Source organism: Bubalus bubalis, chromosome 1 (genome assembly GCF_019923935.1).
Source record: "Bubalus bubalis isolate 160015118507 breed Murrah chromosome 1, NDDB_SH_1, whole genome shotgun sequence".
NCBI classification, from domain to species: Eukaryota; Metazoa; Chordata; class Mammalia; order Artiodactyla; family Bovidae; genus Bubalus; species Bubalus bubalis.
In genome coordinates, this window is record NC_059157.1 from 8685688 (window position 1) to 8702252 (window position 16565).

A 16565-nucleotide genomic window follows, 5' to 3' on the forward strand; every position below is an offset into this window, starting at 1 on the left:
AGGGGTAGAGTCAGCACACCAGGGTCTGCAGCAGGTGAGTTAGACCTGCAGCGACTTCACCTTCTGCTTCTCCAGCTGGGGTAGGATTTGGACTCCTTTGGCTGCAGCTGATGGAGAAGGAAATGGCAACCCACTCCAGTGTTCTTGCCTGGAGAATCCCAGGGGCAGAGGACCCTGGTGGGCTGCTGTCTTTGGGGTCACACACAGTCGGACACGACTGAAGCGACTTAGCAGCAGCAGCAGCTGCAGCTGGTTCCCAAGAAAATCTGGGTTTTTCTTCTGGGTTTTTCCTTTGACAGGAATGTCAAAGTTCCCAACAGATGGCTTTCATCAGCACTTTACATAACTCTGTAAATTCAAGTCCAAAGAAATACTTTTGGCTTCATTAGGGAACAGGTGAAGAAACAGTTCATAGCATGGCACTATTTGGTTTAGGGTTGAAATTAAGCATGGAGATTACAGGAGTGTAGCATTTAGATTTGCAGAATGCCATTCTGGGCCAAAATAGTTTTTAACTGTTAGCAATTACAGAAAAGGACCTGCTGTGAAAAAATAAGTCTGGCTGTGTAGTGTTGAGTAAGTTGTATTTTTCAAGTATGATATATTTTATATATTTATTTACATTTTATATGTTTTATATTAATTTTTAATTAAGTATGTTTTTATTAAAGTATATTATTTTTATTTTGAATAATGCATACAAAGTATGGATAAATTCTCAGGAAGAAAAAGAATACAGTCATCTGCATTTTGTAAAACTTGGAGCCAGTAGCCATCTTGGATAAGGATGATTCTAATCTTATTTCACAAACAGAGAAGCTGAGGTCCAGAGAGGTTTATGAGTTTTGTTTAATGCCACACGGCAAGTTAAATCACATCTGGGTGATGTGATCAAGCCCTTCTCAGTTCTGTGCTTTTTTCATTAGGCTGTAGTACTGCTTTATAGTTTTAAGAGAGGAAAGACTATAAAATAACATTGTTAGAAATCTCTTCTTTGATGGAAACCATAGGATGAACCCTGGTGTAGAGACTTTTGTTGGTTTTTGTAAACCACAGATACATAAAACTGCTTGTTTCAGTGTTTGAAGACTCTGGAAAGTTGAACAGGTTTTTTTGGTGGGGGGAGACTGAAGAGGAATTAGAAAGTTTTCTTCCGTTTTAGGTAAATATTATGAGAACATGTTCAGTTCAGTTCAATCGCTCAGTCGTGTCTGACTCTTTGCGACCCCGTGAATCGCAGCACGCCAGGCCTCCCTGTCCATCACCAACTCCCAGAGTTCACTCAGACTCACGTCCATCGAGTCAGTGATGCCATCCAGCCATCTCATCCTCTGTCGTCCCCTTCTCCTCCTGCCCCCAATCCCTCCCAGCATCAGAGTCTTTTCCAATAAATCAACTCTTTGCATGAGGTGGCCAAAGTACTGGAGTTTCAGCTTTAGCATCATTCCTTCCAAAGAAATCCCAGGGCTGCTCTCCTTCAGAATGGACTGGTTGGATCTCCTTGCAGTCCAAGGGACTCTCAAGAGTCTCCTCCAATACCACAGTTCAAAAGCATCAATTCTTCGGCGCTCAGCCTTCTTCACAGTCCAACTCTCACATCCATACATGACCACTGGAAAAACCATAGCCTCGACTAGAACATGTTAAACTACCCTAAAACTGAGAGATAAAATACTCCTTGAGTTTTGAAAATAATGTTCACTTGCAATTAAGTCTGATTTTCAGAAAGTCATGGATGATGATTGAGTGACTTGGGTAGTTGGTTTGAACTTAAAATATTTAAGACTGAGATAGAAAGGGAGGGACAAGCCTTTCTATTACTAACAATTAATGAAGTAATTTTCATTAAAGGCATAAATATGGCTGGCCTAGGAGTGTATTGTCTTATGTATACGTAGTATTTTGGTTCTGGATTTTGTAATTGTTGTTGTTCAGTTGCTCCGTCTTAACTCTTTTGCAACCCGCGTGGGCTGCAGCCCGCCAGGCTCCTCTGTCCATGAGGTTTGTCGGGCACGAACACGGGAGTGGGTTGCCGTCTCCTTCTCCAGCAGATCTTCCTGACCCAGAGACGGGACCTGCGTCTCCTGCCCGGGCAGGTGCATTCCTTACCACGGAGCCCCCAGGGAAGCCCTGGTTTTGTAATACCAGGAAACAAGACTTTACAGGAAAGGCAACAGACAGCAGGTCATGTTTGTCTTTTTCGGTTTTTATGATCGACAAGTCATCTCTGCATTACTTTTACTTTGTTGTAATGGACTAGAGAGTGGCAAATAAAAGTTAAGATTGGGGACAGTTCCTTATAAAATCATTGGGTAGAGTAATATGGCACTATTTGGTTTGGGCTGAAATTAAGTATAGAGACTATAGGAGTGTCACATTTAGTTTTGCAGTGGGTGCAAAGTGTTGTTGGAAAGCTTTGAGAGGAGAAAGTGACGCTGTAGAAAGAAAATCAGGCAGCCTAAAAAAACTTAAAATTGTTGTGTGTATGAAAGAAGACAGCTGCTTCCTTTACCTGTTGTGCAGAAGAGGGGTCCGTGTGTGAAGGTGATTTTCATGCTTATCCTGTAGGCTGCCCTTCCTCCAGGGAGTAGGGGCTGCAGTTGACCCGGAAGGCTGCTGTTCAGTGTTGGTTTTCAGTTCTCTCTGCTTAGGAGAGCACAGGTTTGTCTTTGTTCTTCCTCACTGGCTGCAGTGAGGCACTTAACTCCTGAGTTTTCTAGAACCTATAACAGAATTCCTGAAAACATCACTGCATTGTGTGTGTGTGTGTGTGTGTGTCTGTGTGTGTGTGTGTGGAGTGTAGTGCTGTGCTTTAGTAGTTTCCCGGCTTTTCTGTTCATCTTTAAATATGTGATGTAGGGTTTAGATCTTCTTTCACCATTTCCCGATTTTAGTTATTTCTTTCTTCCCATGCTAGTCTGTTTTCCTTTAAACAGACATAAATAACATAACATAAATCTAAAGTTCTGTTCTTTCTAATACTAAGTCCACTTTAGAATTACCTGAGGAGGCTTAAAAGAGAAACACCAAACCAGTTAAATTGGAGAAGGAAATTGCAATCCTCTCCAGTATTCTTGCCTGGAGAATCCCATGGACAGAGGAGCCTGGTGGGCTACAGTCCATGGAGTCCCAAAGAGTCGGACACGAGCCAAGGGACTTAAACACATGCATGCACACACATGCAAACCAATTAAATTAGACTCCAGTGGCGGGCCCGGGTTTCAGTTTATTTGCTGACATCTCCCTGCACGTCTGATGCGCAGCCATGGTTGAGAACCGCTGCTCCTGTGCTTAGAACCAGCATGCCCTGGGGTGGGGACTGTCGGAGGGAGTTGAGGGCCGACGGGACTGGCGGGGAAGGAATTGCCTGCAATTGAAATTCAAATACAGGAAACACTCTCTTGAACGTACTTTGAACTCAGGACAGTGTACCCCTGAATTTTGTTCTAGTCCCTGACCATAACTGCCTCATTTTCCACCTTTCTCTCTTTTCCCTCTTGCTGCACCTGCTCTTTTATCTCATGAAGATCCCCCATGGGGTATGTTCTTCAAGGAACGTTCCCTGTGTGATTCTGCTGTATCCCCCCATGAACGCTTTCCTTCTAATTGCTTGGCCTTATGGTTTATCATTGCAGTTACTTGCTTTACTCTCGCATCTAATTGGCAAACCCCAAACTTGAAATTACGCCAACTGTTCTCTCCCTATGGGCTTCCTAGGTGGCTCAGTGGTAAGGAATCTGCCTTGTCAAGCAGGAAACTCGCATTCGATCCCTGGGTCAGGAAGATGCCCTGGAGGAAGAAATGGCAACCCAGTCCAGTGTTCTTGCCTGGGGAGTCTCACGGACAGAGGAGCCTGGTGGGCTACAGTCCACGGGGCCACAAAGAGTCGGACACAACTTCGAAACTACACCGCCACTACCACCTTGCTCTTCTGTGGGACTTGAACATTTTGAAGAGAACTGTGCAAACTCACAGAGTGGTAGGGTGCCGCTTACAAGTTTGTAATCTCATCTCTGTCGTCTGCTTGGGACTGTATGTCTGTGTCTGCAGTCTTTCCCTCTGCAGGAATTCAGTGTTCTCTCCAGCCCTCTGCCTCGTCTGCAACAGATACTCATATGTACTCCTTCAGAGAGAATAGAGTGTCTCCAGCCATGTGAGCTCATCCAGCTTTGCCCTCCCACCCTACCCTAAATGCACGGGTGCTTGTGTTTACCCCTCTTCTGCCCGTTCAGAAGACGTGAGGGGAGCGTCCAGAGGCAGCGTCTCTGTTTACGTGCAGGATCCTCTCCTCTCCTGCCCAGGAGCCTTGTTCCATCTTTTCACTCCTTGCCACGTAACATGGGGACGTCTCTCCCATCAAGTTAGAATAGAAACAAGCATCACTGCTCCAGATTCTCTCCATCTTCACTCTGTCTCCTTCCCTTCATCTTGAAACTTCTTGGGGAAAAGTCTAGAATTGTTCCAAATCTGTTGCAGTCTTGCCTTTGGCTCTAAGTACCATTTGAAACAGCTCTTGTGGACAGTTTTCAGTCTTCATCTTTCCTGATGTCTCAGCAGCACTCAGCACTGGTTGATTATTCTCTCTTCCCTGGCCCTCTGGGATAATTCTTCCCTGGGTCTTCGCCCGCTCTGCTCATCTTTCTGGTGATTCATTTTCAGTTTACTGGCTTTCTGTCTTTTGCTTCTAGCTTACATGTTGAATTTTCTATGTTTCTGTTCTTTGTCTCCTTATTGTTTTCACCTTCCTGAATTATCTCTAGACATACCTTCTCTGTACTGATGACTCTAAAATCATTTATTGTTCAGTTGCTAAGTTGTGTCAGACTTTTTGCAACCCCATGGACTGCAGCATGCCAGGCTTCCCTGTCCTTCACTGTCTCCCGGAGCTTGCTTAAACTCATGTCCGTTGAGTTGGTGATGTCATGCAACCATCTCATCCTCTGTCGCCACTTTCTTCTACCCTCAATCCTTCCCAGCATCAGGGTCTTTTCCAGCGAATCAGCTCTTTACATCAGGTGGCCAAAGTACTGGAGCTTCAACTTCAGCATTAGTCCTTCCAATATTCAGGGTTGATTTTCTTGAGGAGTGACTGGTTTGATCTCTTTGCTGTCCACGGGACTCTCAAGAGTCTTCTCTAGCACCATGGTTCTTGAGCATCAGTTCTTCAGTGCCAGTGATTCTATCTTTTCCCCTTCTATTTGCTGTGAAGTGTTGGGACTGGATGTCACCATCTTCATTTTTTGAATGTGAGTTTTAAGCTGGCTTTTTTACTCTCCTTTCATTCACCCTCACCAAGAGGCTCTTTAGTTCCTCTCCATTTTCTGCCATTAGGGTTCTATCATCTGCATATCTGAGGTTGTTGATATTTCTCCTGGCGATCTTGATTCCAGCTTGTGCTTCATCCAGCCTGGCATTTTGCATGATGTACTGTGCATATAAGTTAAATAAGCAGGGTGACAATATACAACCTTGACGTACTCCTTTCCCCATTTTGAACCAGTTCATCATTCCATGTCTGGTTCTGACTGTTGCTTCTTGACCTGCATACAGGTTTCTCAGGAGACAGGTAAGGTAGTCTGGTATTTCCATCTCTTTAAGGATTTTTCACCATTTATTGTGATCCACACAGTCAAAGGCTTTAGCGTAGTCATTGAAGCAGAAGTAGGTATTTTTCTGGAATTCTCTAGATTTTCCTATGATGCAAGAGATGTTGGCAGTTTGAGCTCTGGTTCCTCTGTCTTTTCTAAATCAACCTTGTATATCTGGAAGTTCTCGGTTCACATTCTGTTGAAGCCTAGCTTGAAGGATTTTGAGCATTACCTTGCTTACATGTGAAATGAGCGCAGTTGTACAGTAGTTTGAACATTCTTTGGCATTGACTGTAGCCCACCAGGCTCCTCTGTCCATGGGATTCTCCAGGCAAGAATACTGGAGTGGGTAGCCATTGCCTTCTCCAGGGGATCTTCCCAACCCAGGGATCGAACCCAGGTCTCCTGCCTTGCAAGCAGCTTGTTTACCATCTGAACTACTAGGGAAGCCCCCAAATATGGAATGCTTCATGAATTTGGGTGTCATCCTTGAGTGAGGGTCTTGCTAATCTTCTCTGTATCATTCCAGTTTTAGTGTATGTGCTGCTGAAGTGACCACTCTGTAAACTCATATCTTAACCCAGACCTCTCTTTTGATCTCTGGACTTACGGATCTCTGTCTTGTGTATCGTCTTATCTCAGTTGATCACCCTCCTCAGCTTGCTCTTTTGATCTCATGCTTTGTGAGAGGCATTGCCCTTGACTCTGATTCCTCGCGGGATGGAACTCTGGTGCTGCCTTCTGGACTCATGTGCCTCTCTTTGGGATTCAGCTCCAGTCCATCCCCAGCCTTTGCGCCTTTACTTCTGTGGCGTCTCTTTCAGGGAGCTTCTTGTTCATTCCAGCCGCTCCTCTCGGTGTGCGTCCTCACCATCACTCTCCTGACCGAGCTGCTTCTTCCTCCTAGTATCATCTCCTTCCGGTTCTCAGGGATCATCTTATTAAGAAGCAGTTAAGAACAGAGGCTCAAGAACCAGAGCGTCTGGGTTTGCATCTCCTGTTGCTACTACTTGCTTTATCACCTTGCATGATTTGCTTAATCTTTCTTTGCCACATTTCTTTCTATAGAATGGGGAAAATACAGTGCCTGTCTCATAATGAAGTTCTGAAGATATGAGGAGTTGATAGGGTGTACGTCAGTGTCGTCTAATAGAGCTTTGTACGACGGCGGCTGTGCTCAAAGCAGTAGTCACTCGCCATATGGCTCTTGAGCCTCTGAGATGTGGCTGGTTGACTGTAGAACTGAAGTTTAAATTTTCTATACTTGTAATTTAATTGAAATAGCCCCCTGTGACTAGTAGCTGCAGCCCTGAGCTGCACATGCCTCGTGCTGTATAAATGTTACCTGTTACCCTCTTTCTAAAACTCTGCTGAAGGTCCTCAGTGCCAGATTCCGTGGCGTGCAGAGTTTGTATGACTTTGACCCCCTCTTTACCTTCCTCGTCGCTCTAGTGCCCTCGGGGCTCCTGGATGCGGCGCTGCTTGGAGGGTGGTCCCAGGGCCAGAAGGAGCAGTGATGTCCCTGGAAAACCTGTTTGAGGCACAGATTCTTGGGCCATTCTCACGCCTGCTGAATCACTCACGGGGAGTGGGGCACAACAGTTTGTAGGTTAATAAGCCCCCCAGTTGATTCTGAGGCGTGCGTGCTAGGGCTTGAGAACCGCCGCGTGTTCCCGGCTACCTGGTGTTCCTCAGGTCCACCGTGTTTTCTCCTCCTTTGTTTTCTCCTGTCTAGATTTCCTTTTTCTCCTCTTCACCACTCAGCTCTTACTTAACTTTGAAGACAGCCTCGGCATAGCCTAGACGTGTTCTCTGTTCCCTGTCACCCGTCTTGCTTCCAGGCTGACTTAGCCAGTCCTTTCTCCAGGAATGGCTTCTGCCTTCTCCACTCCCTCCTTCAGGCCCCTGATGTACAGAACACCCCTCCTCATAGCCCGTTTGCATCATATGGATCGTGAACTGAGGATTTGGTTGTTCATCTCTGTACCCCATCCACCTCACGCAGTGTCTGGTGCTTTGCACGTATTTATGGAGCATCTTGCAGGTGCCAGCACAGCGGTCAGCTCCTGAGTGAGGGAGATGCAGCCCTGACAGTAACACTCCAGTGGTCGGGCTCTGGCGGACTGAAGCAGGGCTGAAGCAGTGTGCCATGGGAAGGCGGAGGGGGTGGGGAAGGTGAGGGAAGCCTTCTCAGAGGAAGTCACATGTGAGCAGTTAGAAAGTGGGGAAGCAAGTGGGTGGGGTGGGAAAGAGAGTGGTTCCTGCAGAAGGAACAGCATGTACAGAGGCCTAGAAGCAAAACATTGTAGGCCCACAACAAACGTTTAATTGAATACGAATTTTAAAAAAAGCAAGTCACGTGTCTAACTTTTGAAGAGCTACACTCTCCCCAGCAAACTTTAGTTAGCACTTTATAAGGTGCTTTTATATTTGATATCATGCCTTCTTTGAGCTGATGTTTAGAGGGTAACCTCCAAGCCAGCAGAATACATTTATCTTTTTTCTTTCTTCCTTCCTTTTTGCCTTTTATATGGTAGAAGAAAGAATGTATCTGAAGCATTCTTCTACAGAGTGGGGGACACATCAGTGCTAGCAGAGGTAAACACATTCCTTTTATTGCATAAGAATAGGCCAAGATTTTAAGCAAGCAGCTTCAAATTAAGGGCACTGACGAAGCATGTCCAGAGGAAGGCTGAGAGGTGGCCCGCGTGATCATCGAAGCTGTGGGCGCTCTTGGAGCCCCACTCTGTGCTGCCCCTTTTACCCTTGTTGCTGCTGTCCCAGGCTTCTCGTTGCTCTCATTGACCCTCCGTTTTAAGGGCTTCAGTCCTTGGTTAATGTGCTATGTAAGTTCCCTTTTTGTAGCTGTTGAATGCCTGCTTTTGTCTCTATGAGACTTTATATGTGTGCTTTTTAGTAAAAAACTCATCTTTTACTCTCAGAATGCTTTACAAGTAGTTTGGCTCCATCAACTACTAATTTTGGAGAAAGAAAAAAACACACAGTTTTGTTTCTGATAACTTCAGCAATGCAGACAACTCCTAACGTTAGCCTAGAAAGCTAGAGAAGGGAAAAGAGAAAATCTTTTCCCCCAAAACTTTATACGGGTGGTAATAACATGTTCTGAAGCGTTCCACAGATTGAAACGGGTTTTGCTTTCATACATACTTTCTTTTGACATAGTATTTGTAGCAAGGTAAGCGGTCCAGGTGCTATGGTGGCCAGGTTTTGCTTATTCAGAATTGTGTGGTTAGTTAAAGGAATAAGTAGATCTAGAACCAGATCTCACTCTCTCTCTCCTTTTTTTGGTGGTATCTTTGGTTTGGGTATCAGGGCGATGGTGGCCTCATAGAATGAGTTTGGAGGTTTTCCTTCCTCTGCAATTTTTTGGAACAGTTTAAGGATAGGTATTAACTCTTCTCTAAATGTTTGATAAAATTCGCCGGGGAAGCTGTCAGGCCCTGGACTTGTGTGTGTTGGGAGGTTTTAAATCATGGTTTCAGTTTCAGTGCTCGTGATTGGTCTGTTCGGATTTTCTGTTTCTTCCTGAACCAGGTCTCTTTCAAGCCCAGTACTCTTTCAGCCACATTAGGCTGCCTCTTGTTCATGAAGATGATAGCATTAAAAAAAAAAAAAGTGGGTGCTTCTTTAGCATTTTTAGTTACATACATCTGTTAAACCACGTATCAAGTCAGACGTATTATTAATCCTTATACCCAGGTCTTGACACATTGTTAGATGCTCAGAAAATGCTTGTTGAGTGGAAACTGTCAGGTTTAAACTGGAAAGGGGAATGATAGAAATAAGGTTGTTGTTGTTGTTGTTGTTTTCTTCTTTTTTTAAGTATTAGGTCTCCTAGTGAACTTAGAAGCTGAAACCATTTATCCTCTTAAAATATATAGATTGAAGGGAGAGACAGTTTCTGATGTTTTCTGCAAATACTTGACACCTCAGCTGAAAAGTGCCTTCTGCTTCCTTCAGGGTAATATTTGTTCTGTTACTCATGTAGTGTTTTTAAAAGTTTAAGAAATTGTGTTTCCCCAATAGGTAATGCGTTCACTAGTACGTAAAATTGTAAAAAGTGCAACAGAGGAGTGTTCCAGGAGACGGGCTCCTCACGCCAGCTCCCTGGCGGCCAGCTGTCTTCCTGGGAGCCGGCAGTGAGTCTTGTTCATGTTTACCTTCCGAAGCGACCTGTGTGTCTGTACGCGGCCGCTCGCTCTGCGTTTTCCCCTTTGTCCGCCGCCCCGCCCCCCGCCACAGTTGATAGTGTATCTTAACGTTCTGTTCCGCACCCTCCTTTCTTCCCCTCCCTGCTTAATGACAGAGCCGAAGTGTGTTCCATATCAATGCATAAAGTTTGGTGGCGTTCCCTTGTGTGGGTGTGCTGTAATTCATGTAACTAGTCCCATGCTGATAGACATTTGTTTCCAGGTTTTTTTGTGATTGCAAATAGTACTCAATTAAATAACCTCCTTTGTATGTTGTTTTACTAACAGATTCCTAGAAGTGGAATGATTGGGCAGAGTGTGTCTTTGTAATTTTGATGTTTCTAAGTTTCTCCCCATGGAGATTCACCCACTGTGTGTATGAGAATCCTTGTTTCCCTCCACCCTTTGGAGCAGTTTTTTCAGACCTTTTGATCTTTGGCAGTCTGATAGTCTGATAAATGTATAATCCTTACCATTTTTGACTCTGTTCTTTCACTCTCATTGGAGTTTGCTCTTCTAGCCTAGTGACCAGAGACAGCCTCTGATCACCTCTGATCCACCTCTGAACCTTTCTGCTACTAGGCTGTTTTACGCCTGATTACTTGAAAATATGCAGTTTTTAGAGATCATTGTAAATCTTTTTTTAACTGTTGCCTTAAAAAATATGTAGGTCTTTTTGCTGGATCTCTCTTGTAAGCAGTGACTTATACCGATAGATTTCTGTCGAGTAGAATGAGCCCCCTTTGCCCGCCATAAAAATCTTAGCCTGTCGCTTTACTACTCCTGGCAAGGAATATATGATTTAGTGTGACCTTGTTCGTCAATCTTTTTAAGTGCTTATATTTGAAAACACATAATTTTGAATAAATATTGTATGCTAGGTAATACATTTAGGTCATACCAACCTTTTAAGGAAGGTTGTCTATTTTATGGAGGAAACAAAGGCTCGTAGAGGTTGAGTGATTTGCCCAAGGTTGTATGGCTTTAGTATGTATGTGCCAGAGTGTAGAGGCTGGTGGAGTGGTCCAAAGGAGAAACACTGTGAATTCAGAGTTGAGATAAACTGAAACTCTGGTAAACTGGTGCAGTGGTTTAAAGTGCTTCATAGATTATCATATTAATAATTCTGATTAGCTTAGGGCTTATATTTAAGAGCACATATCTTGACCTCATCGATTACTTATTGTTTGATTTTTAAATTACTTTACCCTCCATGAGCTTCAGTTCCTTTCCTGTAGAAGAGAAGTAACCATCTTGGGCATCCAGCAACTGCCTATTAAAGATTGTTTCAGGCTTGAGCAAGTCACGGCTCAAGTGGTTCCTTTCTTTTTTTTTTTTCCTTCACTTAAAAAAAAATAAGCAGCAGGAAACAGTGCTGATTTCCCTCTCCTTTCTCCAGAAAATACCAGAACAAAACCAAACAAATTGATTTATTAACCCACAAAATACTGCCATCATATTTTAAAGGCTGAAGTTTTCATGAACACATACCGGCTTTTAACAGGACATAGAAGCAGACGTCTAGATAGATTAAAAAACATATTTCACACATCTGTAATCCATTTAAGTTAGGGTGGATATTCTCTGGTTATATTCTTGTAGAAATAGGGACAATATATGACAATCCCTCCTTTGGCCTTGTTTTTAAGTAACAGTATTTCTCTCTTCTTTAGTAAAAATACCAACCAAAAAACGAACAACCCTCACCACCCCCACCCAGAGTACCCCCTTTGTTAAAATTGTCAAAATGAATCTGTATTTTGTATCTTGAAGTTCAAGAGTAGAGTAAGGATGAAGCCTTAGAGCTATTGTTTTTCATCATGCAAAGCAACCTGGCCCATACTGAAAATCAAACCAAGGACTTTAATATAATTAAGCACCATGTTGTATAGCAGTGCTTCTCAAATTTTCATCTGGAGATCTTGTTAAAATGTAGTTTCAGGTCTTTGCCTGAGATTTTGCGTTTCTAACAAGCTCAACAGTTCCACGGCTGCACAGAGCACCCTATGAGCAGCATGTTTCTGTAGGACTGAATTTCTCCTTTACTCTTGACTGATGGTCCTAAGTCATATGCTTAATTTCAGATACTCAGCAGATTTCCCCTGGACGCCTGTGTTGCAGGCACTGCGCTGGGACTGGGGCTGTAAGGAGAATGCTAGGGAGACACTGCTGTCAGTCCAGGGAAAGCCACGGAAATAAAAACAATTAAGTAGTGAAGTTGTGGTGGACATGTCCAGGGAACTCTGAACAAACCTAAGTGAAAAACTGCTTTTTAAACAGGTTTATGAAGATCCTTGGAGAAGGAACTGGCAACCCACTCCAGTGTTCTTGCCTGGAGAATCCAGGGACGGGGGAGCCTGGTGGGCTGCCGTCTCTGGGGTCGCACAGAGTCAGACACGACTGATGTGACTTAGCAGCAGTAGCAGCAGCATGAAGATCCTGAAACTGGATTGTCTGTTATGTTGTCATCTAAGTTCTCAATAGATGTAAGGTGAAACTGATTGAATTGTCAGTCTAAAACAGATGTTGGCAAACTTTTTGTGTGTGTGAAGGGCCATATAGTAAATATTTTGGTCTATCTGACCACTCTGTGGTCTCTGACCCAACTACCCAACTCTGAGCAAAGCAGCCACACCATCTTCTTGTAAGACTTTGCCTACAGAACCGCTGGCGGGCTGGATGTGGTCTGAAGGCCACAGTGTGCCCACCCTGTTTATTACACCTTCTATATTACACTCTGTTGTAAGTTGTGTGGAAAATAACTTAACGTAAGAATGATTTATTTAAAAAATACGTTCTCTTGGAACATGTTCATTTACCTAGTGATACCCCTGAGAATGGATCATGCATGTAATTGTCATTTGTCCTGTGTATCATTGGGAAAAGACGGGCAAAGAATTATAGTTAATACTCTTATTGAAGAGCAGCTCAAATGCCCGTTTCATCCTTTTCTTATATGGGGAAAGAAGCTATGACAGGTAAGAGGGGTTAGGGAGTTTCAGTACAGCTATGTAATGAAACATTTCCATAATTTACTTTTTCTGGCCAGTAATGAAGAACATGTAATTTCTGGATCAAAGGAGAATGACGTCGTTGGGTACTCAGATCAGTTATTATCATTTAAGGTGATGAATAGAATTTAAGCTCTGGAGTTTGCTTTCTGGTCTCACCACTTAACTAGTTGTGATCTTGAGCAAAGAATTTATAATCTCTTTGCCCCTCAGTTTCTTAGTAGGATCATGACCCTGAACACAGTTTTGGGGATGATAAGAAACGCTATTTGATAGAACTGGTAAACAGTAGGCCCTCAGTAGATGTTACTTTCCCTCCCTTCTGATCTGCTTGAAAAATTAAGAAAAACATGTCTCTGTCACATAAGAATGTTAAAATTTTCTTGGAGGTAAAAAAAGTGATGGAGGAGCATGCTCAAAATAACATGCAGACAATATAAGGCTTCTTACTAGAGAAGTAAGTAGGTAAGAATTGTTTAACTCTGAAACAGAAGTCTTAGAAATTCTTTCAATTCAAATTCCTATTTTTACAGAAGAGATTGCATGACTTCCCCTAAGTATCTCTATGTTGTCTTTGTAAATAGGTAAAGAAGGAGACTAACATTCATCCACTAACCAGATATTACTGGCTCTTGGTTAGGAATTTCTTTATCTCTAAGCTAAATTCATCTTGTTTCATTTTAAACACTTAATAGCTTTCTTTGCTTATTTTGAACCCTTGGTAAATGTTGACTCAAATAATTTTGTCTTCAGCAGAGATGAAGAGTAACTATAGTCCTGACTATAAATTAAATAATCTTGATTTATTTAATGTTGCCACTAGGAACAAATTTTTAATGACATATTTGTAGTTCTTTTAGCTTAGTTTTTTTTTGGCAGACCTAAAAATTTAAATAGTATTAGTCTTTTTGAATTGCATCAGTAGAAGGGAATACTAACAAGCCAAAAAAATGATACATTATATGTGTGTGTGTGTGTATATATAAATTACTATTTAATGGCTTAATTCAGTTCTTTGCTGTCTTGGGTTTTTGTAGTTGTCTTTCAGCTGGTTTTCCTTCCTTCATCCAATGAATAGTTAATGATACCTGGCATGATAAACGCTGCGAATTGAGCAGTGAACCAGACGGGTACAAACCCCTGCCCTCGTGGAGCTTGTATTACCTGGCAGGCTCCAGTCTAGCCTTCTGAAGCTCACGTCTGTATTGTCTGATTATTCTCTCTAAAATGTCTCGTCTTCCGTTGTTTAGAACCTTCAAGCCTGTTGGATTTCTGTTACTATGTGGATAAAATTCAAGCTCCTTGGCCTTTTTGCAGCTTCATCTGTTGACACTCTTCTTGACCCACTGTCTTTCAGCATATCACAGTTCCTTGTAAGCACCACGTTCTCTTGCCTTTCAGTTTTTATATGTATTTATTTCTGTTTGGAATGTCATTCTTTTAGACATTCCTCCAGACAAAACCAGAAATAGCTAATAAACCTCCTTGAACGACCCACTACCATTACTGGTTTGGTATGATGACTTTCTTCCTGTATGACCGTAGCAAATATATTCTCATGGTATGTTAGGCATGCTGGGTTTTCTCCCTAGATTATGATAGTCTGTTTAGCTGCATCTCCTACTGGAATTAAAAGCAAATTGCTTTTTATTTCTTTATTTTTCAGTGTCTCTCAGGGGGCTTGGCTCATAGTTTGAAATATCCATTGAACAGTGAATGAAATGCACGAACTTCTATCGTAGTACTATCAAGATATCTAGAGAGTGTTGGGGGTTCATTCAATAAATCTTTGAATTTGTGGAGTGCTTACTCTGTGCCAGGCAGTAGATAAGTAGATGACCTGCTCTCAGATGAGTCTATGATAAGACTAACAACTTCCTCACTTTTACAACAAGCTATCTTTTTTTTTTAATCATTACATACACACAGACATCATAAATAGTACAGATGAATCAATAGTCTGTACTATCAAGTATCCAGTGTTGATGGTATCTTTTAAATACAGCCGTGTTTTAAACTATTGAATAAAGACTGATGAAAATGTGGGGATCCACAAACCATTTTAAGGGCATATGAGGAAGGAATGTGAGTGCTGGTTTATCAGGAAACCTTCTGTGGACGCCTTCTGGTGAGGTTAAGAAAGTGTCCACATCCAAACCCAGAGGAATGGGTTACTAGCTTGGAAGAACATTCTGGAGACCACAGTGAAGTAGTCTTTAAAAATTACTGCATCACTGACCCTGGATGGTTCAAAGAGTGATGCTGTAAATGAACAAAAACCGCCAACAAAAAATGAGCACTGGTAACTCGAAACAGGAGAGTGTTCCAGAAGAGATGAACTCTGAATTCAAGAAAGGTGTAAGACACGTAATTTTGCTTACATTTTTCTTTCTTGTTTGCACAAGATTAATATATGATAAAATATATCTAAATAAGAACACTTACAATATGTTTACGTTAAACATTTAGGTAATAAGAGTCCGGAAAGAACTGGAGCGGGGGGATTGGACATACAGATGAGTACCAAAGCGCTAGTATTTTTTGCCCCCTCAGAGATCCAGAGTTATTTGGATAGTTTAGTAGCACACAAAATATATTTTAAACAACTGTGCTCATTAAATCATTGCATTTATTATCTTTAAAAATGTGAAGGCTTCTAAATGGTTTCTTCCCCTGATTAAGAACAGAATTTTGACCTTTAAATGTTACCCTTCGAGAAAAATTTCTTCTGTTCCTGTACCTCTCACCTTTGTAATAGAGCTATCTACTTGTATATCTCAAATTTCACTAATAGCCCTCCTTTTTTTTTTTTTTTTTTAAATAATAGACTAGTCACTTTCATATTGCAGTTCTCTTTGACTCTTATCTTACACCTTGGCTCTTGTGTTTGTAGCTGTCGGTCTCTCGAGTTGCTTTTTTTATAGAGATGTTGAAAGTGCTTTGTGTCCTCATGCTGGTGTTTTCACGGATATGCATATGTAAATCTACGGTTTTGGAAAGGACTGTTAAAAGTATAAGGTGTGTATATTTGTTATGAGGAAAAGATTTAATCTTTGATGAGCCCTGATGTTAATTTTTATTGCTCCGTTTTAATACTGATTTTAAAACAGTAAGCAGAAGAGGGTTGTGTTTTCCAAATTGCTTCCTTGGTGTACCAGTTACTGAGTTTGTGTTCTGAGAACAGAGGAATCCCTGTCGCAGTGAGTTTAGGGACAGCGCATATTCATAGTTCACATAAGCATATTAAAGGCGTTGTGGAATCCCCACCCTACACCTTTTCACTCTGCTTAAATAAGCCTGTTTGTATAAGGCAAGGCCCCTTCCCGCCTCTTACTGCCCTTGAGATCTGTTTAGGAACCACAGCGATTACACTTTGTCTGGGGCTCTAATATGCTTTCAGATCCTGGCCTTTTGGTTGTTAGTGGCAGGTAGAGTCTTTGCTCTTGCCTGCTTTTGCAGTAAAATGTCTGTGGGAGTTATTAATATTTAAAGGAGGGAAAAGGAGCCAGTCATTGTCAATCAGAAAAACCTGTGGCTAGCGCGTCTGTGTATGTCCATGAGCAGAAGTCTCTGCAATCTCTTAGTTCTTAAGTGAACATCAGACTTGTTGGCTGTTTGGATTATTGGAGCAGGAATAAATTGATGTTCAGTTCAGTTTTTTTTTATGGCATTGGAAGGGACAAAAAATGTTTAAAACAAAATTGTGATTAAATCAAAGTGCCTTTTTTTTTTTTTAAGAAAAACTTTTAAATGAA

The 16565-nt window shown here is 42.2% G+C and overlaps 1 protein-coding gene and 1 non-coding gene across 4 annotated transcripts in view; one reads left to right on the plus strand and one right to left on the minus strand.

Moving 5' to 3' along the window:
* The window catches only part of KAT6A (lysine acetyltransferase 6A), a 108779-nt gene that overhangs the window by 10246 nt on the left and 81968 nt on the right, over positions 1-16565 (plus strand). The gene's annotated exons all lie outside the window — the stretch shown is intronic.
* LOC112587375 lies at positions 6041-6147 on the minus strand. The gene has a single exon (XR_003111858.1). It is a non-coding gene; the product is annotated as a U6 spliceosomal RNA (small nuclear RNA).